This window comes from Rhipicephalus microplus, chromosome 4 (genome assembly GCF_043290135.1).
Source record: "Rhipicephalus microplus isolate Deutch F79 chromosome 4, USDA_Rmic, whole genome shotgun sequence".
Taxonomy (NCBI): Eukaryota; Metazoa; Arthropoda; class Arachnida; order Ixodida; family Ixodidae; genus Rhipicephalus; species Rhipicephalus microplus.
The window spans coordinates 34,385,439-34,410,741 of NC_134703.1; the positions used below are offsets into that span (position 1 = coordinate 34,385,439).

General features: G+C 45.8%; 2 protein-coding genes across 3 annotated transcripts in view; one reads left to right on the forward strand and one right to left on the reverse strand.

Annotated features, from left to right (window-relative positions):
• The window catches only part of LOC119172579 (uncharacterized), a 116,482-nt gene that overhangs the window by 73,316 nt on the left and 17,863 nt on the right, over positions 1-25,303 (reverse strand). The window lies entirely within an intron of this gene.
• LOC119171869 (acetylcholinesterase-1) overlaps positions 1-25,303 on the forward strand; it is an 82,027-nt gene that overhangs the window by 46,161 nt on the left and 10,563 nt on the right. The window contains exons 1-2 of one of the 2 annotated variants that reach the window (XM_075892521.1): positions 12,109-12,511; positions 14,271-14,444. The exons of the other annotated variant lie outside the window; for it this stretch is intronic. The gene's annotated coding sequence lies outside the window, so the exon portion shown is untranslated. Of the gene's footprint in view, positions 1-12,108; positions 12,512-14,270; positions 14,445-25,303 lie in introns of those variants that run through there. 2 annotated transcript variants of the gene reach the window in all.

Sequence of the window (25,303 nt, forward strand, 5' to 3'; positions counted from 1 at the left end):
GTAGTTTGTTTTGGAAGTTATTATTTTCCATGTTTTCTTATTTCGCGTATCAAACACTGCACTTGGCTCTAGTTTAGAGAGGTCATGAAAAAAAATGTCGACTTCTTTCGCTTCACGCCTGATAGCCAATGCGCGAGCGCCATTAAATCCCTGAGAAATTCCTTCGCCCCCTCTTAAAGCAGAACATTGCGTGGACCTATGATCTGGAGGTTCCGCGATGGTCTCTCTTCCTCTATTACTTCTCGTTTACATTAATGACATAGGCGTCAGTTCCAATATGCGGCTCATCGTGGATGACAATAATGTACAATAGTAAAGAATGAACTTGTATAAATGAACTCGAGGCACGTCTAGAGCATATTTGTAAATAGAGCGTTGAAAAACGAACTTGAATGCGAATAACCACGTTCGTGCATGGTTTACTATGAAAACGAATTGCAGCATCTCCACGCAATGGATGATGGCGTGGTGGGATGAAGCTCCGGAGGTCGAATTGAATTGAATTTCAGTTAAGTTTATTGCGCAACAGGGTTGCCATGAAACGAGGCGAAAAGCTGCACTGAGCAACTTGAGGGTTTTTTGGTGATTCCGTATATCCTGCGAGAACCTCGCCCGTTCCTGATGCCAGAAACCGTGGCGACGTTATTTTCGAACAACAATCAATGGCGCACGTCGCAAGTGTGGCCAAAATAACCATCGAAAAAGTCCCTCTTGAACCTGGACTGAGTATCCCTACCTCGGTGATACTCATTCCCAAGCCAGGCAAAGTATACTCGCTATGGAGAACCTACGTGCCATTTCCCTCACATTTTGCGTGGGGAAAGTCATGGAGCATGCATGCGGTACACAACAGAGCATCTCGGTATATTGAGGATAAAGAGCTCTTTCCGTACAAAATGGAGGATTTCTGCCGGACCTCTGCACTCAGGATGAGACGCTGCTGAATAAGAGGCAAATTGTCGATCTACACATCCGAGATATTCGGAGAATTATTGGCCCTTGACCTCACCAAGGCCCTTTAATACGATTTCACATCTGTTCATCCAGGAGGCGGTAGAGCGCATGGAAGTAGGCCCCAAGTTCCACGCCCTATGTTCGCGCCTTCCCCAGGGACCACAAAGCCATTAGAAAGATTGGCGAACTAAAATCGGAGGCCTTCACCCTGGGTGCAATGGGCACGCCGCAGGGAGCAGCAATTTCGCCTCTCTTTTTCAAAATAGCCATGAAAGGCCTCTCGGAACGCCTCTCCATTGTAGCCAATATCAACCACGCCTTATATGCATGCCGACGACATTACAGTCTCGTGCATGGGCGGTTCGGATGCTAAAGTGGAGGAGGCGCTCCAATCGACTTTGTCTGCCACAGAAAGTTTTCTGCAGGGTAAAGGGCTTCAGCTATCCCCCGTTGAATCGGAGTTGCTTTTATATCGACCGGTTCGACCCTGAAGAAGGCACCAGTCAACGCTTGATCAGGTGTAGATTACGATAACTACACGGAATGGGCATTCGGGTGCTAGGCTTTCTTCTTGAATCCAATGGAAGAACCTCGCAAGTAATGGCACGCATCACCTCCAAAACGGAGAACGTGCTCCGATATTAATATTAAGGGTTTCAAGGCGCAGGGGGGGGGAGGGGGGGGAGAGCAATCTCCTTCGGCTCTACCATGCATTCCTTATGAGCCACATTAATTTAGTGGCGTCCTCGCCAAGTCGGTCTAAACGCGAGGAGGATAAAGTCGGCACTTTAATGCGTAAAAACATAAAAAGGGTACTAGGCATCCCCATGAGCACCGGCACGGACAGGCTCATGAGTCTGGGCACGAACAACACCCTCTAGGAGGTACAACACTAGCTCAGGTCGCGCGGTTCTCCTCCACGAAAGCTGGACAGTGTCTCCTACAGTCGCTGGAATATCATCATACGGCAGGGGAGGAAGAGAAGATCTTCTTATCACAAACAATGAAGGGCACGTACGAGGTGGCACCCTTCCCGCGTAACGTTCATACACAGTACAATTTTGGCTCGTTTTGTGGCTGTCGATCACCGCGGTCGCGTACTCAACCCAGCTTCCGTGAGAAAAAGTGTCTGCCTCCATAGCAGAGCAGGTACACCTGCTATAGCGATAGCGATGTACTTGCTATAGCGATATCCTTGGCGATGACGGACCCTTCGTGTCCGGAGATACATTTACTGACTCCAGGGCTGCCGCCTTTCAGAACTCCAGGGGTGTAGTAGGCTGCTACACAATCACCTGGTTGGGCTCATAGGGGCATCCGACTATTCCCAACGCCAACGAACTTGCCCATAACCGTGCGCGAGAAATCACATGCCACGATGGTCCGGGCGGGTACGGAGGCGGGTTCGTGGATCCACTATAGGCACCTGTCAAGAAGTAACGTCTCATTATCAGTTGTTTAGGTTGAGGTACCCGCTTCCGCATTCTAAGTTCACTCGGCCGCAGTCGTCAGTTCTTCGGATATCATACAGGCAGGTTCGTTCTCGTCCCGTAGCACATTCAGCCACTCTGCTGATGGCATAAGCTCAGGATGCCCTAGTTGTGGGGCACATAACTGCATACTCGCTCATATTCTCTGGCAGTGCCCGGCGTTACATGGCACAAAGTTCAGCACAGAACAAGGCAGGGAGAGGGCCCTTAAAAGCTCTGAGCTCTCAGTCGCGTACTCGGCAGTCCAGGAGGCCGGCGAACGAACGGGGGGCCACGGTCTTCCAGTCCCGGCGTGGGCGCGGCCAGCAACTGCGGCAGACCCCTCTTAGAAATGGTGTCTAACCTGTTCTCTAGGACCCAATAAAGTTACTTTCACTTCACTTTGCTAGCGAGGATAGTGGACAATGGCTAGGGCTACATAGATAGCTTCAGTAGATGGTGCTTAAGTGTACAGTGTGCGTTAATCTGACAAGACGCTTGTATGTTAGGGATAATCAGATAATGTTTATTGTTTGGTTATGAAATTCAACAGACAGCAATGAAACCACAATTAGTGTTTCACCAATATTGCTCCTGCATAGGGTCTTTTTCCACTGCAGTATCGAGACCTGACGTGGCTCAGTGGTAGAGTATTATATTGCCACGCAGAACGCTTGGGTTAGATTTCTGCTGGGACCCTGACATTCATTCTTTGATTAATCGAGTCCATTAATGCTGCCGATGTCGGCTTTTTTTCAACCTTCTCGCATTTAAACTAACAAGGTCTGTTCACGCCATTCCTGGGCAGATATAAACTGTCGATCACGTGTGGCTCATACCCTCATACCACCGCACGTGGCGTACGGCTATGTGCCACACGTGCCGCGAGGAGGCAGTTCGACAACGTACGCGACAGGATTTTCACATGATTCAAGACATGATCAGCCAGACATATTCGTCAAGCCATATTACCCTCCCATACGATAGATAGATAGATAGATAGATAGATAGATAGATAGATAGATAGATAGATAGATACGATCAAAGTGCCGTCAGTTCGCTAGGTAATGCTTCGAATTTAAAATCCAGGATCAAGTACACGCTGTAACTAGTGTGCCTTTTGTAATGGGTGACTGGCTTTAAACCAGAAATTTATTAAGATAATCAAGTGCTCCGACACCAGATGACAATGTATACGCTTGTACCACGCAATATTACCTTTATAATATATGTTGTATTGCGAAGCCTGTTGGTAATCACACTTCAAGCATTTTAGGCACTGTAATGATTGGTAGTACACGTATTTGTCTAATCTTCGTATTCTCGCTCCGTGTGTGTTCGTGTGGCTCGAAGCTGTTTTCTCACGAAACGAAATCGGCAAATATTCAGTGGTTGCGCTTCACCGCCCTATTGTTTTAGACTTACCATTTCAAATTGGCTCACGAAGTCCAAAACGGTTCGTTCTTTACTTCGAAATAAAACCGAAACACAGCAGTAAACGACGCCACAAGTGCGATTCGCCGCCCGTAACTACTAAGACTACATGTAAATTCATGTACTACCCGTCATTCCCATAATCACTGAACGATCGCAGCGCCAGAGTCCCCTCTAGTTTATTTTAGGAAAGTATATGGCCGGTAGATTCCAAGTTGACGGCTTTTTTTTTTTCTGCCCACCGTAAAGGTCTGGGTCGAAGGAGGAAGTTCGCTGATGATGGCATCCCACCGCTGCCACCAGGTGTTACGAATGGGGGTCTACCCGGTCTCTTGTGGTAGCGTGGTGTAGCCGGGTGGAGGAAATGAACGCTGACAAGAAGAGAATACGAAAACAAACAGGTTTATGTCACTATTTGCACATATTTACAGCAAAGAAAGGTTAGTGGTTTCACAAACCACGAGCGTGGTGGTTGAAACGTTACATGGTTCAGAGCGACGTCCAGCACTCTGCGGCGTCGTTTTAAGCCCTGTCGGGCTCCTCCTCTCCGAGTGGAACACCAATCACACACACACACCAGGTGAGGGGGACGAGCATGCACGGCCCACGTGCACGTCCAATATTGAGTCGTGATCACTGCACTGCAAGGTGGCGCCAGCAGGGCTCTTCCTCGTCGTGTGTGTGCCGCTAGTCGAGAGGTCCCAAGATCCTGACAGCGTACATCAAAGGGTCTGCCGCACAGCTCGCCTAATTAGCGGGGTGATTTGCGGTGGCCGCCGCGGTCTCTTCCAGGAAGATGCTGTCTTTGTTGTCCTCTCTCGAACGGTTAACGGCGTCGTGGCGACACGACGTCTCACCCTCGGGTTAGCAGGGACAATGCCTGACGAGCATATGCAGCCCGCCGGTCGGCTACGTTTCTGAGGATTAAAAGAGCGCCGCTCCCCCGTCAGCTCTGGCGCCGGTCACAACAGCTTCCCCATCGCCAGATGAGTCGCCGAGGGTATCAGTCACCGCTTCTGCTCGAAGAGACGATGAAAGAGTCCGTAGTTGAAAGTCCGGAACTCGCCTTCGCTTGCCACATGGTCTAAGGAATTGCTCAAATCTTCGACAGCGTCTGGCAGACTGGGCGCCGAAGGGATTGAGAGCCTCCCCAGTAGATCGGCTTACGCACGATGGCGTCTGCCCAGGCGAATTTCCGGGCCAAACTTAACACCCCCAAAACGGCTCGCTAGCGTAGGGCCGTTAACACTAACGCTTGGAAAACCCGCACTTGCAAAACCCAGCATCGGAACATGTTTGTTCCATGTGCTGAATGCATGGTACGCTCCCTGCCACTGAATTGTGGCAAGCGTTACGTTAGACGAACGGGCCTGTATGTAAATGAGCGTCTAAAGGAACACGTTTACAGCATTTCTTCGGAGGTGACCTATAGCCACCTTGGCATACACTACGGCGACTTAGCATTGCTGAGTATCAGTGTTGCACGGTTGTAAAGCATCATCGCGAACAGCTGACCCGAACATTTTCGGAGACGTCAGCCGACTTTCAGTTGCTTTGACAGGCAAATAAATCGATTATCTGTCAGATTGGTGCATGCACATGCGATTTGCATGGTCAGCAGTGATGCCGCTAATATAGTTCGTTTTTTTTATCATATTTTTTTCTGGTTTTTATCTTTGTTTATTATTTTTTCTTCTACATTTCGCTTGGGACTGCGCAAATAATGTTGCGCGGTGTTAACGAATAAACTTGGTCGTAAGCCAGCGCTTTTGTTGTGCACGTGCTCCGTCTTTCGCGCTGTCTTCGTATCCGCTTTGTCGTCGAGTAGTTTCGCGCCACGCGTTGAAGAGGGAGGGGCCGTAAAGCTTCGACTCCCGGTGGTAAGTTCTTTTTTTTTATAGTATTTTCTCTGCCATCTCTTAGCGCAAATTGCCACGGAGATCACGATCACACGGAAGAGGGAAACGAGTATATTTGCAATATTTACAAGTATACGTGTGACACTCGAAGACGACCAGCATTTAGCGCGCCGAGTCCGCTTCTTTTTCGTCGATTTGTCTACGACGGCGGAGTCATGCCCACTGCCTCGTAACAATATTACACAACGTCATATTCGTGATGGGAATATGCCAGTGAGGCCGTGGTATACCCTGTTTCGCGAAATTAAAACATACTGAAAGCCGTTGAGAAACTGCAGCCAATGTTTGCTTGCCGGCATGAAATTCGCTTGCTACATTGTAATTGTCCAACGGTAAGTGGTCAGTCGTTTTTTCAACCAAGATATATTCGCGCGCCTGTGCTGGCGTTTATGGGATCGATATTCGATAATTAAGCAAAAGGAGTAAGCCCTATACCCACCAGGCATTTTAGCTGAAGTTTATGTACTCTTTCCTCTATAACCATAAGAGTTACAATAACTATTTTACTATTGTGATTGTAAGCCATTTCTTTTTTTACTGAAGCAGATTTAGCGGTAAAAATTGTTATACTAACTTTTTAAAATATTTTTTACTATCGGGGACCTAATTATTGCTCGGTTTAGCTATTAGATGCCATTTTGAAGAGGAGCACTTTTTCACACAATAATAATTCTGCTTCAGCATAGTGCCTATTACGTTATTTAAATACTGGCCGCAATCTATGATTCTAAACTGTGGTAACTGAGATGAAGGAACATAACTGCGAAAAAGCATGTTTTCAAATAATTGCACCTAAAAGTTTAAAATGTGCATTATTTCAAAAGTGTAATGCGATAACAAACCAATCAAAGGGCCCGTTCAATAGGCACCAGCCAGATACTCATCACCAATATTATTTTTTTTCTTTTTGCATTGAAACGTCTTGCCTTGCGAGCCTCCTTTGTCGCCTGCTGGGCAGCCCTCTCAGCAAAGTACTGCGGATGCCGCTCAAGGGTGCGTAGGCCCTGCACTGTGCAGTGCTCTGGTGAAATTCTAAACGAGTTCAGCACATTCACATAGGCTATATTGCCATCATTAAAAGTTAGCACAGCATCAAGAATGCATATTTCGAGTGTTTGTTGTCCGAGAAAAACGCTTTTCGGAGCACGATCCCATTGGACAATTTGATGACTCGCTATAGGGTTTTGAGATTTCCCTTTGATACATTTAGCAAGAATTTTTGGATGCGCACGTTGCGGATAAGTTGGCTTAACAGCCTCAATAACAGATATTGGAAGGTTTACTTTATGAACAGATGATTCATCATTCAACCGGGCTTTGTTGAATTTACGCCAAGTTTCGGTGTCCTTGGGACAAAGGCTGTGGGCTGGATTGGTATCCTTTGATTCCACGTGGAAGTATATATGTTCCCCGAGCAGCTTTTCGTATGTCCTTCAAGCTTGCCCTATTTCTTTTGATGGCAAGGTGACAATAGTTTTAATGCTTGCCAATGGTGTCCTTAGGACTTTCCCGGCCAGATATAAATATTTCGACAGAAAGCTTGACGACTGCACTTCCTTTTATTTTCCCACTTCTGGGCCCATCCTTTTCTGAATGTGCCAAATGCACTCCAGCTTGCGAACTGTAACCTTTACATATGGGTATGATGGTTGAACTGCAAGGAATACCTTGTTACGTAAGAATAGGGGCATGGCAGGCTGCCGCACAAGTCTGGAAATATGTTATTTTTTGAGCAAATAAAAAACAACGCACTGAGACGAACCAATGATTGATCCTGGTTCAAAAAAGGCTGCAGATTTCAAATAGTTCAAAACGAAAATAACAATTTTCGTTATTTTATCTTACCCTGTTCTCTTAAGAGACGAGTTCAGAGCAAGCTTTGGCGTGAATTACGCGGGTCTTGACAGTGGTCATATTGTGAAAGAAGTCGCGAATGACGAAAATTGAGGCTTGCACCCGACACTTTACAGAGAAGTTACAAGATTGAGGTATTAATAAAAATATGTATTGATGTAGTAGACAATCGTTTGTTTTTTTATACTTTTGACAATTCGGTTTGTTCGGGCACTTTTTTTCGGTCCCGAGAGATATGAATTAACGAGCATTTACTGTATTTACTTTTCGATAAGCGGTTATTCGCTGTATCAGCGTCTGCTATAACCAGGTTCAGCTGTATTCGAATCATGCCGGCATGGTTGTGTCGCCCATCATAAGCGAAGAATGGAATTACAGCCAAGTGGACCAGGCGCTTGCATTCGAAGAGTGCGGGCCTGTATTCGATGCCCAGTACAACCAATATTATTGATTCTTTGCGGACATTTATTTCTCTACACCTTGATTCGTATCACGCAGAAAGCGGACAGATGGTGTTCTCCTTGAATAGGCATGGAAACGCTTACGTATTCAAGAATGAAAGTCTGTAGACATTGCAAATCTTGTATCTTATAAGATTCGAGGAATGTTTCATCGTTTTTTTAAATAAATTTTGTTGTAGGGAATGTCCTGGCATAAATGCTTTTTGAAAATATAAATTTTGATTTTTCAGTTTCAGTCATTTTTTGCCTTTTAGTAAAACTCGTTGCCCCGCCGCGGTGGTCTAGTGGCTAAGGTACTCGGCTGCCGACCCGCAGGTCGCGGATTCAAATCCCGGCTGCGGCGGCTGCATTTCCGATGAAGGCGGAAATGTCGTAGGCCCGTGTGCTCAGATTTGGGTGCACGTTAAAGAACCCCAGGTGGTCAAAATTTCCGGAGCCCTCCACTACGGCGTCTCTCATAATCATATGGTGGTTTTGGGACGTTAAACCCCACAAATCAATCAATCAAAACTCGTTTTGTCACAACTGTATTATTAGATTTCGCAGTGATTCTTCGCATTTTGACAATACTGATTGTAGGGTGTTGCGTTTGGGCAACACTCACCGCTTATCAGCCAGCGCCCAAATCTGGCTTATCTGCTTCGGCCGAAAATCTGTTCTCGCGCATGTGCGTTGATGTGCGTTCCCACTCTATTCGTTCATGGCGTGCCTTGATAATCGGTGGCGCACCACGCCGTGGGACCATTGTTTGTTCACCTTCTTTCAGCAAGCATGCCGCATTGATATGTGGGGTTTAACGTTCCAAAACCACTATATGATTATGAGAGACGCCGTAGTGGAGGGCTCCGGAAATTTAGACCAGCTGGGGTTCTTTAACGTGCACCCAAATCTGAGCAAGCATGCCGCATTAAAACCTACGTTCTTCCTTCTTGCGGCGTCTTCGTCTCTCGGCTTGGAGCCCGACTCGGCTAAACGTAACAGCTGGTGGAAGTGGTGGCACGGCAGGGGGTGGTATGGCGGACCCCCGAGAGCTCTGCGGCATCAGTCGGTGAGGCTTTGGCTTTGTGCTCTGGTACACCGAGTGTCAGAGAAATAGGAAATGTGGCTAGAGAGGACTTTTGCCGCAGTTACGGTAGTGAACATGGATTTGAATAGCTTGCTAAAAGGTAGATCTGTTAGCCGCAGCAGGTGAGCTTGGTTTAGAGGTTAGCAAAGCTATTCGGAAACCCGTAATTGTGGGCAAAATATCAGCCTGGGATGCGGGTGCTGACGAAATGTTTCAAGCAGTTAATGATGTGCAAAGAAAACGGAAGCTGAGAGAAAGAGAAGAGGAACGAAAACAGTGCCAATTTGAGCAGCTTAAGAGGAATCTGGCCCCTGAGGCAGAGCCGAGACCCACCAGTTACGACATGAGTGGCTTTCTTCAGCCCTTTGTTATTGGTAGTGAATTGGGGCTCTTCTTTTATAAACTTTGAGCGCACTTCCAAAATAATGGGCGGTGAGCTGACGTCCTCAAAGGCTCCAGAGTTTGTTGCCGGTGGAAGCAGCACAAATTTTAGCAAAGTTAAGGGCCGAAGAAGCGGAATGCTACGAGGGTTTAAAGAGGGCCTTGCTAGCGAAGTATACAAGTTGTTACCACAAGCTTTCCGGCTGAAGTTTCGGGCGTCAGTTAATACGCTGAACGAAAGCTACTCGGAGTTCGCGTACCGGCTATAACAAGCTTCCCCCAAATGGGCTCAAAGGAGCTGACGCGTTCGACGACAAGGCCAGTGTTTGTGGAATTCTGTATATAGAACAGTTTTTTTTTTCGACGCTTCCTGAAAAATTGAGTGAATTCTCTATCAGCCAGATGACAGACGGTTCGCAAGGTAGCGGAGTATGCAGGTACTATACTGTACTATACTATACTGTACTATACTGTACTTCTTGTACTATACTGCGCGAAACCCCGTTCTTTTGACGCAGAAAGAAGCACGTGGGGCCCACGGGGCTTCAATTCCGAACAAAAGGAATCTAAAAAAGTTGAAAAAAAATAACAATACCACAAAGCAGGAATATTTGGATTCATCATCAGCCTGACTACGTCCACTGCAGGACAAAAGATTCACATGTAAACAAATCTTTCGGGGCGCGGGTGCCTATCGTATGTTTAAGCACCGGAAACCTGAATACGTAGCGGCGATGGTGTTGCGTTCCAAAAATGTCGCCCATACAGTTCGTTATGACCTCAGTGCAAGGTTATGGCTAGGGCCGATAATGCTAAGTCTTGCGCGACACAGGTGCAACGTATGACACGGCGCACTCTTGTCTATAGTAAATTGTGGTGATTTCACGGGTGTTCCGATGGAGGCGGAATTGTTGTAGCCCCGTGTGCTCATATTTGGGTGCACGTTGAAGAACCCAGGTGGCAGAAATTTTGGGAGCCCTCCACTACGGCGTCTCTCATTATCATATGGTGGTTTTGGCACGTTAAACCCCACATATCAATCAACCGTTTATAGGCCACCCACATGACAGTTCGCCAGCCGGTTTTGAATGCGAAACATTTATTATCGAACTTCGGCGACGTTGGCCATATAACTATCTGTCTATCTAGCCGCCTGCGACTTTTAGCTCTCCTGGTCGTTTTGATAGTGGGATCTATACCAAACTTGGTATGACAAAACACAACTGTATAAGGAGCATAAGTGACTATTGTCATAACACAAAAATCATGGCATGTATGTCATGATTGTGATGGTCTTGCTGCTCTTGCGGTGGTTTCGTTCACATGACTTATTGGAAAACTTGTATACATGGTACGTCACGACTGCATGGTGAACATAAGTGACAGGCGCTAACGTGGAAATCATGACACGCATGTCATGTAAGTGATGACTACACGTCACGCTCATTATGCACTCGTGGCCGTTTCGCTAGCTTCACTTATACCGAATTTGGTATTACGTGACATGAATGGACGACAAAGTTAGATGATACGCCCAAACATGATAATCATGATAAGCATGTCATGTAAAACATGACTACATTCTACGCTTATTGCGCGCTCGTGGCCGTTTCGCTAGCTTCACATATAACAAATTTGGTATTACGTTATTAAGACGATCGAGACCATGGACTGCTTCGAACGAATACGGTTTATTAGAAGAAGTGAAGTAGCGCGCGCTCGCTCTAGGCAGCAGTCTTCTTTCTCATTCTTCCGGCGTTTGATGATGATATTTTATATACGTGACGCGAATGGACGACGAACACACATACCAGGGGCAAACATAATAATCTTGACACGGAAGTCATGTACGGCGTAATTTACATGCCTCAAACTGCTGGTGCTAGCATTGCAAACGTTAGTGATGCCATCGTTACGCGACTATATACAAGCAACATACCTGCATACCTGCAAACAATATGCCTGCATACGTGAGTGCGCATAAAATTTCTACCTGTGTTTACTATGTACTACGTCCGTCCGCCTCGTAACGTTGTGCAGACTTCAAAGGAAGATATCAAACTTCCTCATTCATGCTTCGCATGTCATCGATTCGCACTGTACGTGGGATGTGCCAATTTGTTTTCCGCATGCAACGCCACCACCGAAATTCGCGGGTCATGTTAAACTTCGCTTCAAAAAGTACTGAGACTTTTTTCATCCTGTCTTCCTTTCTTTTTTTTTAAGACAATGATAATTGCGACAAAATTCCCGAAGATACATGCGTGCGCGATAAAAAAAGCAAAATGACTAAAATAGTACTTTTTGTACGTCGCATGCCGTTTAACCCACGTGGGTATCACTACACGTGGTTAAGATGAAGAAAAACACCAAGAAAAGGGTCAACGACATTGAGTCTGGTTGCCTTGAAAATCCTTCGACCATGCGCTAAAAGTAGGCATTCGTCGAACTTTAAGCCTGTGCAGAAAGATAGGCTCGACCACATGTCTGCCATTTTCAAATATCCATATAGGGCAAAAAAAGAAAAAAGAAAAACGTCGAAAGAGCGACATCATACGTTGAAACAGTGTAGCAGCCTGCCAGAAAGCGGAGAGCCAAATGGGTCACAACCTAGTTGGACGACGTTCAGAAGGCACCGATAAAAATCTAAGTGATCTGGCAAGATAAGCACGAACGGATTACGCGTCTTTCCGGCGTTACGCAATGCGTTCGTCCTACTTGGACGAGGTGTTTAGGAGGCCAAGGTCCCGGCGCGTTTACACGCGTCGATGGGGACGTCGAAAGAAAACGCAGGGTCGATGGCAATGAAATGTTTTTTCTCACGAGGAAAGCGATCACGCCGAAGCTCTTCCGCACTTGCGGCTATTTCCAGAGGTCGTCCATGTAGGTACGCCTCCGACAGGCCTCAAACCCTTGGGCTATGCGTACGCCTGGCCGCCGGAAACAACCCTTACTACGCGCACTGATGCTTCGGTGAGTTGCGAATTACGTCGCCCTCGTGTAGAAATACCGACTCCCAGTGTTTTAAGTGAAATGTCATTTAGCTACAAGGCACAAGTCCAGGCGAAGCCGGGAACTTTAACGAATGAAAAATCCTTTCATACGGGGGTGTCGCTGTACTGCCGATGCGTTGACAAGTGGCCTTGTCTTCGTCCAGGCAGCGAGTGTCCTGAAGCTGTAGTGCGTTGTGTAAGAGGGGTCCACTTCTCGAAATGTCCACTCCAGTTACAGCCCATGTTGAAGGATTTTTCCCCCCCTTTAGTCGCCGAGACTCACAACTGAGGTACAGATCACAGACGTTCTCAATGACCACGCTAACTTCAATTGAAAGGCAGCTCCCCCATAAAGGCGAACACACCCCGCAATAATAAATTGGTTCGAACCAGACACTGACTCTGAGCGATATCACGCGCTGTATACACCTTTTAACAGGAAGGAAAAAACACCGCCATGATGGGCTGTGCGCGGGAGTACAAAGGCTAAGGGCTCAGCGTTGTCAGTGCATTTTCTAGGGGGCGCGCCAATTTGCACAGCCGAAGGAGGGCTATGGCGGCGCCCAGGGAGGCGTTTATGAAAAGGTGAATACTTGACGCCGACTGGCAAAACAAAGCGTTCCACACTCGCCGCCCTCCATGGCTGGAAGCGGTGCTATAGACGGTCTGCATGCACATGCATACCTGATAAAGCGTACACGAGAAGGCGACCGTCACCGTGGTTCAATTGGTAAAGCATCGGGCGCATTATCCGAAGGTTGCAAGTTCAATCCCTGCTAGCGCCAGTTGTTTTTCCGTCCACTTTAGTTTCCTCAAGTCTACAATTACTACAACGAACTTAGAACAGTACACATTACTTGCCCTACACCTTCCGTTGCTTTACTAGGTGCTGGTTTTTCTTTAGGCCGGAAAGAGAGAAAAGTTGAGTGAAAAGCCGGGAGATTAATCACATTAAAAAAAATCCGATTTGCAGGTAGGGGTAAGTGGGGCCTTTAAAAGTTAGGAAAGAGAAAGAATTTAAAAAATATAATAAAAGCACGCACATCAAGCCAACACCCTGCAGACGACCTGTTCATACCGTCCTCTCCTATCGCCTACGTCACCCTGGAGCTGCTGCTTTCTCGTCACTTTCGGGAAACGGGAGACAGCGAGCACGAATGCATTCGCAACGCGCAGTACGAACATCAACTAGAGCACAGCTATGTACATTTATAAAAATGCGTCCTCCACGCCCGTCACAGTGGGATGACGTCACCGAGAAGGGGAGAGGCCTTAACTAGTCTGGAGGGCGTCGCTCAAGCACAAGGGTGTCATAGTATTTTAGCGAGTTCGGTTGACCACACATGCAAAACTTCAGCAGCGTTTTCGTCGCTTTCTGGTTGGAAGCTCGAAGTGGCTGGTCATTGAGGCGTGCTATCGCTGCTGAGAGCCGTTGCCTCTGGGAGCTGCAGTGAGGTCAATGATAAAGAGCGTGTGCAATGGTTTCCTCGCTGCCACAGCGATCAAGGGCAGCACTGTCGGCCATTACGATTAGGTAACCAAATCTGTTCGTGAATGACACTCCAAGCCTTACGCGGCATGCGGCCTGTTGTTTCGGACCGGGATAATCCGAATGTAATTTGAAGTGACGGATCCAGACGGCGAAGGCCTGTATGCAGAAAACCGGTCGTATTCCACATGGAATGTCTTACATCACGTGTGAGCGAGCGAATCTTTGGTGCTTAGTCTGTTCTTGACAGGGGAGATGACACGTCACATTCATGAGCGTTCAATAACGTCTGCTGTCTGGCTGCCGCAAAACGGACACAAAGGACGCAAGAAGGATGTTGCGGTCTACGAATGCTGCCTTGTGGTGCGCCACATTTCACAACCCGCATCATCGACTTGGTAACAAAGTGCCTACGAAAACGAAGGTAAGATTTTTACAATTTGCAAATCATAGCTTCTTGCTCCATAAACTTCCAGCTTTAATCTTAATTTTGCAAAAGCCTTCGTAAAATCAAGAAATATCTCTTAAGAAAAATTCTTGTCCCCATAGGACGTGTCTTTTATGGTGCAGAAGTGCATGCTCTGTATACAAACCACTCTTTAATTCGTACTGTAAGTCAGTTATAGTACTGTATTTCTTGAAAAATATTCACCTTTTTTAAGTAGCGACTTCTTCAGTGCTTCGAAAACATCGACAATAATCCAATTGGCCTGCGATTCCCAACTTATTTTCAGCCCTTTTATACAAATAACAGTAACATTTCCAACCTGCGCATATGAAGAAAAAGTGGCCGTTTGCTTACATAGGTTACGCATATTATGATCAAGCGCATGGACAACGATGTCGGTAGCGTACTTAACGTGTCTTCTCTTGGGTCATTAATGTTAGAGGATGTGAACAAAGCAGGAAGAATGTTGTGATGATTTCGTTTAGGCAAACAGCTTTAAAAAGATAGTAGATGGGAAGTTTATCAACGCGAATATTAGTTTTATCACCGCAGTCAGTGCTGCCTTGAGCAAAGCATCTGTCAAATTGTTTAGCTGAATCCTCGCACTCGTGCTCATGACTAATATTCACGATCTAATTTACTGGTTTTTAGCCAGAGTAGCCTCCATGAAACATCTCATTTTTCTTTCCATCATATCAGGTTGGTCGTACAATGAATCACAATATTTATCGCAATGTAGTGCTCTTGTTTTACGCACATGACTATTGAGCTTAGTTTCTTCACAGCGTTGATGCCTCTGGAAAAAACAAAAAAAACAACAACGGGAAATCTCCTCGTTATTACTTTAATGTGGGTGTGCAGCTCAGAGGTTATTTGCTCTTTTTTTTTGTATATGAGTGCAGCGTTTGTACAACGAGTAAAATTTGTGTAAAAAAGAAATGGTATGCAATCTTCTCCGTTTTCTTCAGAAATGACGAAATCCCAATTTTAATCAAATGTTCGCTGCGCGAAAATTCTCTTATGACGCTTTGCGAACGTTACGCGACATGCTCTCTGTATACGCTTGAGAAGATTTGCTTTGCAAAACAGGGGTATACTTATGTTACCCACCACACAGATGTGTACACACACACACACACACACACACACACACACACACACACACACACACACACACACACACACACACGCGCGCGCGCGCGCGCGTATATATGTGTCTGTGCGTTTGTGTGTTCATACATCATCATCATCATCATCATCATCACCACCACCACCACCATCATCATCATCATCATCATCATCGTCATCATCATCAGCCTGACTACGTCCACTGCAGGACAAATGCCTCTCCCATGTTCCGCCAGTTAACCCAATCCTGTGCTTGCTGCTGCCAATTATTTATACCCGCAAACTTTTTAATCTCATCTGCCCACCTAACCTTCTGTCTCCCCCTAACCCGCTTCCCTTCTCTGGGAATCCAGTTAGTTACCCTTAATTACCAGCGGTTATCCTGTTTACGCGCTACATGCCCGGCCCATGTTCCTTTCCTCTTCTTGATTTCAACTATGATATCCGTAACACCCGTTTGTTCCCTAATCCACTCTGCTCTGTTCTTGTCTCTTAAGGTTACACCTACCATTTTTCTTTCCATTGCTCGCTGCGTCGTCCTCAATTTAAGCTGAACCCTCTTTGTAAGTCTCCAGGTTTCTGCTCCGTACCTAAGTACCGGCAAGATACAGCTGTTATATACCTTCATCTTGAGGGATGGATAGTGGTAATCTACCTGTCATAATTTGAGAGTGCTTGCCGAATGTGCTCCACCCCATTCCTATTCTTCTAGTTACTTCAATCTCGTGGTTAGGCTCAGCGGTTATTACCTGCCCTAAGTAGACATAGTCTTTTACAACTTGAAGTGCACTATTACCTATCTCGAAGCGCTGCTCCTTTCCGAGGTTGTTGTACATTACTTTCGTTTTCTGCAGATTAATTTTAAGACCCACCTTTCTGCTCTCCTTGTCTAACTCCGTAATCATGAGTTGCAATTCGTCCCCTGAGTTACTCAGCAATGCAATGTCATCGGCGAAGCGCAGGTTACTAAGGTACTCTTCATTAACTCTTATCCCTAACTGTTCCCATTCTAGGCTTCTGAAAACTTCCTGTAAGCACGCGGTAAATAGCATTGGGGAGATTGTGATCCCCTGCCTTACACCCTTCTTGATTGGTATTCTGTTGCTTTCTTTATGAAGCACTATGGTAGCAGTTGATTCCCTGTAGATTTCTTCCAGGATACACACACACACATACATACCCCCTAAAGTGGACGGAGGGATGGGCGCCCCTTTAGATCAATCGGCAGGGCGTCAAACGCGTTAATCGAAGGTCGCAGGTTCGGTCGCTGCCCGGCGGCAAGTTATCTCTTCGCCTACAACATCCCCTATACTTTCCTCGGCATCATCGTCAGTTTTGTTATCAGTAACATCGCTCTAATTATAGGCCGTCCATATCTACTACAGCCATTGTCCCTAAGTACGCGACGTCATCCGCATTCACAGGTCCCTTGCGTGCATGTTGTATACGCACGCGTTGAAAGGGCAAGCTTTCGCGATATGCAGACTCGCTGTCCCGGTTTATCGCTCTCGCATCAATAAAAGTTTATCCAATCCAATAAATAAAAGTTTATCCAATGCAGGCATCCGCTTCACGCCGGCGGCGATGGCTTCTCACACGCGTTTTTCACGCCTCAACACAGGCGAGCGCTGATTTCGATCATTGCTTCTCCATGATGAGACGCGAATGTGTCGAGTGGAACTGCAGCGGTGGCTATCCATCCCGCAAGAAGGTGAATGTAATAAACCCGAAACTAGGGCTATGATGTGCCGGCAGCGCAGCCACACACGGACAGAGGAAAGAAGGTGTGCACGAAATACAGCGCCGACTCATTACTAATTTTTATTTCAGAAACGTCAATTATGAAGAGAACAGCGTCAAAACCACAAAAAATTGAGCGCGTCTGTTAAAAGAAAGCGATAGGCTATACTTTGTAATTCTTCGCCGCCCGAACGTTCGGTTTCGAGCTACTATTACGGAAAGAAACACTTGGCAAGTGGACAGTTCTGGGTTTTCACAAAGTGCACCCGTCTCCGTTGAAACTTGGAGAACCTTTTTGTTCAGTAAGTTTGGAAGAGCTATAGAGTGTCGCATACTTTGTGGCTGCAAACCTATGTTCTTGTGTTGTGTTTAGCGTAGACATGGAAGACATTAAATTCTATACGACGGGGAAAAAAAACACACCTTTGGAATGTGTGAAATTGTGCATTTTATAGAAGACGATGACGAGACCGTATTAATTGAAAATTGTAGTATTTCTGTTGAGACTGTTTTGAAATACCTTTATTTTACCTGCAGAGCCCCTTGGTCATAGTTGGGACAGGCGGTCTTTCTTGCAATGCCAATCTCCATCGTTTCCCGGGTGGTGCCTTGTTGCTAAATTTGACCGCAACTTGCCGTTTAGTATGCCTGCTGTGGGATTACTGAGTTCAGTAGATATTTTGATGATTTCTTGGTCATTATGAAAGGAGGTGACTTGTGCAACCAAATGACTTATGCGTGTATAAATACTGTTCCGGGAAATTGTTTCAGGATTACGTTTTACTTGCGAAGTGCCAAAAAAAGGTGAACTATATATATGTATACAGTTCTTAGAACCAAGTTCACGTTTATGAAACAGCATGTTTGTTGAGTGTATTCACCAAGATTCTCTGAACCACTCCTGGATTCTCGCCCTTGATACTCAAAGATTCTTAAAAAAAATATTTTAAGCAAGTCATGCTTGAAGTTAGTCATTTCCAGGTCTTACCCCGACGTAGTTGAGGGAAGTTTTAGCAAACAGGTTGAGAGGTTAAGATCTGCTGGTGGTAATAATTCACAATTAAGGAGCTGTGTATTTCAATTACTCCAGTGGCTGAAAGGTGAAAACCTATCACCGGAAAGAGGTGGCAATGATAGAGAAATTCACTCACGGTTTCTTATGGTCATCGTTTTTTACATTGCGTGAAAAGTGTATAGTTGGATGATACGGCATAAATGTTGCTGTTTCGGCATAAATGCGGCATAAACCGCGGCGGGGACAACACATTCAATGTATAATGGGCGTGGTATATTCGATTCCCTTAACGTGCATGCATGGGATCCGACACGAGACAAACGGGCAGGTATGTGGAAGTTACGTTGGAAGAATACGGCCACTTCTTCGACACCCGAGGGTATGATAATTCGGCTTCGCACGTTAACAGATGTGGATGGAACACCAAATTAAATATGGTAATTGTTTTGACGAGACATCAAAACCAATTTCTTGGCGTGTCAAAGGAGGCGTACTACATTAGGAAACAATCTGCTTCGTGTATCAATGAACCATCAGTGACGTTACAAATGATCGTGAGTACGAATTTTTAGATCAGTGCATGTGACATTGACGTAGAGAGAGAGAGAGAGAGAGAGAGAGAGAGAGTGTTGCGTTTGTGTTGCGTTCGCTGGGGTCTTTTGTTGAACGGCAGTGATTTTTTATACTACTTCAGTTTTCGCATGCGGGCGTATTGGCGTTGCTCTTTTACAAGTGTCAATTCTGAAACAAAACAAAAAAATAGTTGTGAGCAACCACTGTGTTTCATGTGCCTTCTTTCCTCTGTCCGTGTGTGGTTGTGCTGCAGGTCCATCATGGAAAAGGAAAAGGAACCTGCAAAGTTCGAGTGACCTGACTAGGTTAGAAAAGTAGAGCTCACGCAATACTAAGATGAAGAGCTCACGACGCGCGACTACATTTGCGAGAAGCCCTCACTGGAGCATGACACAGAGAGATGGTGGTATTATGGTATTCTAAAATATGCATAAATAGGCAAAGTCCATTCAATGCACCTTGCCCTTCAGTATTCTGTTATTTTTCTCAGTTTCAGTTTTATTAGTTACATATACATCAAGTACATAACACTTGTATACAGATGAGAGTTTCAGAGTATAAATACTGAAAACGGGAGCCGCGTTCGACGTATCGCCAAGCGCCTGAAGCGATATTATCGCAGGAAATAGTGATTCCCTCTTGCGGCCATTCATGAAAGACACGAAGGACAAACAGTAATAAGAACAACCCAAATATGAACTGATGGCACGTGGGAAAAGTCCAATAATTACGCAAAACAAATGGTACCAACGCTATCTAGTTCAAGCTATATATACACAAAAATGCCCTAACAGCTTCGCGTTATACACAATGGCCACCGTCTTGTTTAAATGTACGAAGCAGCAAGTTTCTGCGAGTGTTCTGTTGAGAACACCACCTGTCTATCAGCGCGATATTCTGAAAGCACTGAACAAGATTTTATACGAGACAGACCTCGACAAGAGACTATATAAATTGATCCGGCGTTTTGCTTCACCGCCACCTGCCTCATCATCATCAACGCCTTCTCTCTACTTTCTTTTTCACCCACTCCCCTTTTCTAAAGCTGAGTAGCGAAACCGAAAATATATTCAGGCCAACATCTCAGCTTTTCTGCAGAAATGCTCTCTCTCTCTCTCTCTCTCTCTCTCACGCGTTATACAAATTATTTCACGCGCGTAATTTGCCGTTATTTTCGGTAATTTTCTAAATTTAAAGCCACTGAAGAGCTCCAACTTTGGATACACACCCATTCGCATTCTATGAGTATGTAAGCAGTAAATCGACACTGAATGGGCTTGAACCAGCGAGCTTCACTGGAGAGCACGACGCACGCGTTTTTCCTATCTCCGTTGGCCAACTCTCGCGGCAGATGGCGCTTCAGTACTGTGCCCGATTATGTGACTTCATTGGGACGTTTGAGCGAATACAGTTTTGCCTCCTCAAGAATTCTTGTTCCATGACCCATGTTCGATTCCGGCTCGAGCTATTATATTTATTCATCGTTTCCATCGAAGTTTATGTCGCCGACGCCAGCACTGTATTCCTTGAGGCACGAGATTCTTAACATCTTAAATTGAGGACGACGCAGCGAGCGATAAAAGGAAAATTATGGGTGTAACTTTGAGAGACAAGAAGAGTGCAGAGTGGGTCAGGGAACGAACCGGGGTTAAGGGTATCATAGTTGAAATCAATAAGAAGAAATGGACATGGGCCGGGCACGTCCCTTACGGAAATGCCATATATGGCACTTATATAAGTTATATCTGGCCGCATATGAGCATATATGTCAGCATATGTGGCTTCCGTTTACCATATATGGATGCATATCTGGTGGGGGTAGCACGTATGCAGGATAACCGCTGGTCATTAAGGGTAACTGAGTTGATTCTTAGAGAAGGCAAACGCACGAAGGAAAAACAGAAAGTTAGGCGGCCCGATGAGATTAGAAAGTTTTCCGGTATAACGTGGCAACGGAAAGAACAAGACCATGTTGATTGGCGGATCATGGGAGAGTTCTTTGCCCTGCAGTGGGCGTATAGTCAGGCCGCTGATGACGATGATGAGATAGGTAGTAAACTTTATTGTGGAACAGCAACAGCCCGAAAATATTTAAAAATTATGTCTGTACTCCTTTACGAAGTTACCACCACAGCACCCAGACGAAGGCGGTTATAGAGGGGCAAATATACAGGCTGTCCCAAATATCACGCCTCACAATAGAAAAAAAAAAGGAACGGTGTTACGAGGTGCAAACCTAGTACATATTGTTCCCAGCACAGATGAGCAGCCCCTACAGATTTTGTCTCTAATGAGAAGTAATGGCCTTTTATAATTATACTTGGAACTCCTAGAGTACTCATCTACTTATCAATATATCAATGAGGCTTATGTGGGCACTTTGAACTCGCATCTTTTTGTGGTGCTTTGAACAGCCCACTGATTACATGCACATTTTGTCCTGTTAGTTAAGCAAGCTGGCGAAATATCAAAAATAACAAGTGACTGCGTTCCCACCCGCCAAAAAAAGCATCGTCCTAAAGTGAGCTTACAGCAAGCAACCATTTTGCCTCTTGTACATTGCCTGAGGCGGCGTTACGTACCTTGGCAAGGTTACAGGCCGGGTGCCAACAACATAACAACATGCGTCGCAACTTTGCAGGGATTCTATCCGCTCCATGATGTCGCCTGACCTGTGCGAAGACGTGACATGAAACTGCTCATCACTCTTTAATCCCCTTATTCCTTTCCCGCTTCATCCTCAGCAGCGGCAAATTATCGTCCTTTACTTTAATAATGGTCATGTTCATTCAGTTTATCGCTAGATTTTACATCACTGTAAGTACCCATATTTCACGGCCAGCTGTCAAATGCAAAAGCATTTTTTTTGCGTACTGTAAGCAATTTTGGATGTTTGATAGAGCACTGTTCTGATTACAGCGTAGCTCTAAGATCAAATCGGCGCGTTTCTTCGGCTGCAGTTTTGTGGTGTCCTTGGGTCTCAAATGGACTAATTTACAATTTTTTTTAGCATGCTGGCGTCCGCAGTGCTCTACGTAGTAATCCAATACGTGACCGTCAGCTTGCAGACTCTTCTGCATATGCCCGCTGTGTCCTTCCGTGGCCTAAGTGGTGATATCATCGGCGTACAGCACGTGCTGCACACCTGCAATACCCTTCAGCTGGGCCAGGAGTTGTGCCATCGCAAGGTTAAAGAGTAGAGGGGGAAAGCACAGCGCCTTGTGACGTCCCTCGTATCCATATTCATAGTCTTGGAATCAAGAAGCTGGTTAGTCCCAACGCTAGCGAAAAGAATATTGCAGAACTATAGCCACCGGGAAATGTACCCTATCCCACGCTGCCTAGTGTGGACTCTTAGGCCATGGCCGAGGAGATGCACCTGCCCGTCCCGTCGTGGGTGCGGCCCGCCGATGTCGCCCCCTAAGGGGGAGTGAGCGTCGACTCCGGATCAAATAAAGTTCTTTGCCTGCCTGCCTGCCTGCCTGCCTGCCTGCCTGCCTGCCTGCCTGCCTGCCTAGCTTCTCCAAAGGGGCTGGGAAAGGCTAATGAACCCACAATGCATGCGACTTTCCACTAATATTTTATTGTGCCCAGCAATTTTGAAACATTTAGATTGTTCCTTCACTGGCAAGAAGTGCCAATACCGTGGGGAAGTGGCTGACACCTATGTCACTTGGTTTCGGCTTGCCAGTTCAACTCAGCTCTTCCCCCCAACCCTAACCCAACCCGAGAGGAGTGGACGGCAGCCCTGCTCAATTGCTAGGATCTGACCTCCACCAGCCTGGCCGTTCAGCTCCAGGCCGTACAAAGGGCAGAGGAGGTGGCCATCAGGTTCAGCCTGGCGGGTCACCTACCTCCTTAAGTCTGACGACAATAAAGTTGTGTTCTCTCTCAGGCTCTAGTGGCCTTCTTGGTCCGGAGGTCTGAGCTAGCGGCTGTTACCAAGGGGTTCTGGAAGGGACTCCACCCATTGCAAAGCCTCTCAAGGGCTGCACCTATCTTTTACTTCGAAATAAACGTTTTCAATCAATCAATCAATCAATCAGTCAATTAATCTACGGCCGGAAAGAGGCAGATAAGGTCATTCGTATTTTTTTCTTTCTGCATTTTTTTCTTTTCATTCACAATTGAAACCTCACAGTGAGCATGTTTGAGGGCGCTGCTTCCTGATGCGCGGAGCAGTCTATAGTTAGGTGTCACTTTCCAGATTTCGCAGGCATTTTTTAATAACAGAAAAAAAATGAGCATGCAATAAATACGTTGTTAAAAATGGTGCAGACAGATGTAGTTTCAACACGCGCTTATGTGTCTCATTGATATTTTGATAATCAAGTGAACACTTTTGGAGGTACAAATATTGTAACAGGTCCAAGAGAAGAAACACCAAAAACTGGTATATTATGGGCGAACTTGTGCCCTGATAATTATGTGCGAAAAATGGAAGAGTCCGCTAGAGCGTTCCCAAAACAAAAACTGTTCATCCGCCAACGCGCCTTCTTCTTCTTCGCAGCTCCAACCCACACTGACTCGTGCCCGTAAACGAGAGGCATGAGTCGTGGGGCCACAAGCAGGAGCGCGCACAAGACTGTGGACGCTGATTCTTCATAACATCGGATACTGTAATTAGTCTCTGTGATAATATAATTATAAATGATCAACGAATTCTCATTAACAATAAATAAGTAGCAGCTGCCAAAGCGTACTAAGAACAATATGTAATAGGTTCATTTCGTTTAGTGTCGGTCCTTTCTTTCTAATTGTGCTGCGTGATGTTTGGGACAGCCTGAATATAGGTACTGGTCACCGAGGATAGCTCCATGCACTGTGGGAAAGAAATAACTTTTGGGCATTCAAGGTTTAGATCCATCATCGCCTTCATCTTCAACAACTACTTTCTACTGTCTACTTTCTTTACCAGCCCCTTCCCTTACGTAAAGTGGATCAGAAAACTGATTCAGGCTGACCTTTCGGCTTTTATCTCAATCCTCCTTTTGTCACCAGCTTTATATTATAGTGGTAGTTATGTGTACATACATCCTGTATTTTTTCATTACTTGGCACTAATTATTATCTAAGTTTGCTATTCTCGCTCGAATAGGAAACATATTCATTTTTACGTTGTAGGTAGCCTAAAATAACTAAATCCAAGTATTTATTTTGTGCTGAAGTGTGCCTGGTTGTTTTTTGCCGAGGAAAAACGAAAGTACGCGAAACACGACAATTATGTAATAGACGCGTGCCCCTAGGGTGCTTTCAAGTGTTCCTTCATTTTATACGCAGCGGCGTCCTTTCCTTGTACAGGACTGCACATTGTTTATTGGACACCCGTCAAAACATGCGGCTTACACGTCCACCAAAAAGCATAAAGCCATGTGCAATGCGACGATGAACGACCGCAATCGACGAACGCAATCGACGAACGCTTGGAAGTGTTCGCGTAATGGCGCGTGAGGGCGGGTCCATTTCATATTTTGCCGTGTTTTTGTTAATTTATCTCGGAAAAAACAACTATGAAGATTTAAGCACAAGACAAATGCTTGTTTGTGCAGTTATTTGAGGAGACCTGCAACTTGAAGAGAGAGAGAGAGAGAGAAACAACTTTATTTAGGTGAACAAAAATTCACAGAGGAATGGCGATCAGGCATGCTTGGGCGCCACCTTCTCAGCTCGCTGTATGGCCTTTAGCTGTACTTGTAGGCTCGTATATTTTTGCGATTTGAGCGAGAATTCGAAATGTTCACTAAAAAAAAGACAATTAATTATTTGGTGTTGAGTTATAGGTCATGTAGCACGTAGACAGGATAACCGTTGGTCATTAAGGGTAACTAACTGGATTCCTAGAGAAGGAAAGAGGGTTAGGGAGAGACAGAAAGTTAGGTGGGCAGATGAGATTAAGAAGTTTGCGGGTATAAATTGGCAGCAGCAAGCACAGGACCGGGTTAACTGGCGGAACATGGAAGAGGTCTTTGTCCTGCAGTGGACGTAGGCAGGATGATGATGATGATGATGATGATGATGATGATGAAGAATTATAGGTTGTGTGTACACACAGGGTGCATGTGCACGCGACACTAAAATGCAGCAGGTAGAACTTTCCTGGAGCGCATGTTTTTTTTAATATTTGTCCGAGTTGGCGAGTTAGCTGGGACACCCTGTGTGTGTGTGTGTGCGTGTGTGCGTGTGTGTGTGTGTGTGTGTGTGTGTGTGTGTGTGTGTGTGTGTGTGTGTGTGTGTGTGTGTGTGTGTGTGTGTGTGTGTGTGTGTGTGTGTGTGTGTGCCGTCGTCGTCGTCGTCATCGTAAAACAATAACCGGTATATTGCCCGGCTCAACACATTTGTCTGCCTCTATTTTACTGTTTGCTGTTGTAAATACCATAAA